Source organism: Macadamia integrifolia, unplaced genomic scaffold (assembly GCF_013358625.1).
Source record: "Macadamia integrifolia cultivar HAES 741 unplaced genomic scaffold, SCU_Mint_v3 scaffold342, whole genome shotgun sequence".
Classification (NCBI taxonomy): Eukaryota; Viridiplantae; Streptophyta; class Magnoliopsida; order Proteales; family Proteaceae; genus Macadamia; species Macadamia integrifolia.
Genome location: NW_024869484.1, coordinates 46,007 through 49,597, shown reverse-complemented (window position 1 = coordinate 49,597; position 3,591 = coordinate 46,007).

The window sequence follows — 3,591 nt, the reverse complement described above, 5'->3', positions numbered from 1 at the left end:
AAAAAAAAAAAAAAAAAAACTTCATCGGACAGTTGTTCTCTGAAATGGTGTATACACCAAAACCACAAATACGAGGAGACAACAACATTCTAAGTTTAATAATCTCTAGTGTTTTCTAAGTGCTCAAACTTATAGCTTTGGCTCTGATACTAATTTTTTTTTTTGTTTTAAACGGAGGGTAGTAAGTAACAGCCAGGAGACTTAAACTCGAGACCTCCTAGTGAGCTTGGGATTTTTGCACATCATAGCTCACCAACTTTATCAGATAGTTCTTTTTTTTTTTATAGGTTTAAAAATAACAGCAAAAGGAAAAAAAATAAAAAATTTTAAAAGTTTAAAAATAAAAAAACAAAAATAAAAAACTATAAATTAAAAATAAAAATAATAAAATAATAAAAATAATTTCACCATACAGTTGTTGTTCTCTGAAATGGTGTATACACCACAACCACAACTATAAGGGGACAACGGCATTCAATGTTCAACAATCTCTTGTGTTTGCTAAGTACTCAAACTTATGGTTTTTGCTCTAATACCAATTTTTTTTAATGGAGGGAATTAGATAACAGCTAGGAGGCTTGAACTCGATACCTCCTGGTGTGCATGAAATTTTTGCAATTTTTGCACACCACAGCTCACCAACTGCGCCAGATTTTTTTTTAGTAGGTTTAAAATAGTAGTAAAGAAAAAAAATTAAAAATGATAAAAATAAAATTTAAAGAATAAAAAAAAAAAATAACTTTACTGGATAGTTGTTGTTCTCTGATACCAATTGTTTGCCTAATTATTTGTGTTTTTTTAACCTCTTCAATGGTGTGTACACCACAACCACAACTACGAGGAGACAACGATATTCTAAGTCCATTAATCTCTTGTGTTCGCTAAATACTACACCATTGAAGAAGTAAAATAAAAAAAACTTAAAAAGTTAGACTAACAATTATTAATAGAGAACAACAACTGTCTAGCAAAGTTTTTTTTTATTATTTATTTGTTTTAATTTTTAAATTTTTAATTATTGTTTATATATATTTTTATTTACTTTTCAGTTTTTTTTTATTTTTTTTTAGTTTTTTATATATTTTTATTTATTTGTATTTTTTTTCTTGTACTGCTATTTTCAAATCTATCAAAAAAAAAAAAAAAAAAAAGAACTATTCGGCAAAGTTGGTGAGATATGGTGTGCAAAAATCCCATGTTCACCTGGCTGTTACCTATTTCGACTGACTTGCTTAACAAATTAAAGTTCTGACCTCACTACTGCAAATTGGTTTCATTGTAGTTATCAATTTAGATTGGGCACTATTCAATGATCTTTTTTCTAATCCAATTTAGTTGGTCACATCATTGTAAAATATTAGAAAACATTAAAAATAAAAAAAATAAATTCTCTCAATTGTTATGCATACTAATGGGTTTTTTACTCCAAAAAATAAATTAATATTTTTCACTCGGAGTTATAGCTACTTTGTAGTGATCTCCACTAATGCACAATTTGTTCTTCAAAAAAATATCTTTCTCCATTTATAATTTTCCTGCATTATCACCTAAATTCAAATACAACTAAAATAAAATTTTTGCTCCTATTTTAACCAACTTCAAAAACCACAAGACAGATGATTTGTGGGATTACATTTAAAAATTTTTGATCAATCTCTAACAGTAAAAATTAAAAAAAAGGTTAGATACAAATTTTAAAATATTTTAATAATTAAAATTTTATGTTTGTGGTGCGAGAATTGATGCACTGGGGAATAGATGTTTGTGCAGCAGTACACACTTGCTGCACCTGTATGAGAGCAATCTGGCCCTTATGAACATGAATGAAAAAATTGATCTTTGCATTTAATTCCATCCCAAAATTTAAAGGAACAACATTTGGTATCAGAAAAAAAGTTAGAAAACCAACAATTGATATCAGAGCCAAAGCCATAAGTTTGAGTACTTAGCAAACAATAGAGAGTATCGGACTTAACAACAACTGCCTAGCACAATTGGTGAGCTTGGGTATGCAAAAAGCCCATGCTCACCAGGAAGTCTCAACCTACTTCCCTCCCTACCTATAAAAAAAAAAAGAAGAAGAGATGATTAGAATTAGAATGTTATTGTCTCCTCGTGACTCTGACTAATCTATTGACTTGCTTAACAAATTAAATTTCTGTCTTCACTGCCGCATATTGGTTTTGTTGCAATTATGATCACTTTAGGTTGTAATAGTTGGTCATTATACTTTAAGAATATAAAATGGACATCTTAACTTGAGAACCTACGAATCAAATTATGAGTACTTTAATAGAAAATAAAGCACATAATGTACAAAAAATCATCTTAACTTAAAAAATCTATGAATCAAAATTATTGACCTTTAGTTTCTCGTAATGGCCAGGTAGTGCTGTCATAAGTGGTGGGAGCCCCAAAATAAATCTCTCTAATTCCCCATTTGGGTGTTAGTGAGCCTCCCAAATAGGTTGAAAGTTCAGCATTAAAACACGACGATAGATACCATTGTACGTTAATTAAGTATCAAATTTGACTTGTACACCTTTGACATTCGTTATTACCATGACTAATGCTTGGAAGATATCTTGGAATCCTTGGTTAAACTAATGTTTAATCACTATCTATTGTTGAAATTCAACAAATTAGTGTTTCATCTGCAACAAGAACTAGCTTCCTAAAGAGAAAAAAATGGTCATTTAAAAGAAAAATCACAGTCAACTTTAAGATAAATCGACGTAAGGGACAGAGAAAGTTGTGGTGGAGGCAATGGTAGGGGTTGAGAAAATAGCTCATATGAATAAAAGGGAAGAGTTGTGGTTGTGGTGTATACACCTTGAAGAGGCTAAAAAAATCTTAAGAGTTAGACTAAAAATTGGTATTAGAGCCAATTGGTATCAAAGAAAAAGGTGTAAGACTAACAATTTGCATCAGAGTCAAAGTCATAAGTTTGAGTACTTAGCAAACACTAGAGATTATTGGACTTAGAATGTCGTTGTCTCCTCGTGGCTCAATGACTAATCAACTGATTTGCTTAACAAATTAAAGTTCTGACCTCACTACTACAAATTGGTTTTATTGTAGTTATGATCAATATAGGCTATAACAATTGGTCATTATAGCATTCTTTTATTGTCATTAGCCATGTAGCATGTTTTCCTAATGGTGTTCTCATCTTGAGCAAAAAAGATAGCTGGGGTTGGAGGGGCTCCAAGCACAGCAGTATTGGGCACTATTCAATGATCTTTTTTCCAATCCAATTTAGCAGGTCATATCATTGTAAAATATTAGAAAACATTAAAAATAAAAAAAAATCAACTAACTCAATTCGTATGCCTACTATTGGGATCTTTATGCAATAAAGCAACAATTGCCTAGAGCAGTTGATAAGCTGTGGTATGCAAAAATCCCATGCTCACCAGGAGGAGTTGAGTTCAAACCCCCTGGTTTTTACCTACTTCCCTCCCTACCTATAAAAAAAATTAATATTTTCTGCTTGGAGTTATAACTAAGTTGTGGTGATCTCCACAAACCCCCACCATTGTCTTCTCATATTTGTGGTTGTAGTGTATACACCATTGAAGAGTTAAAAAA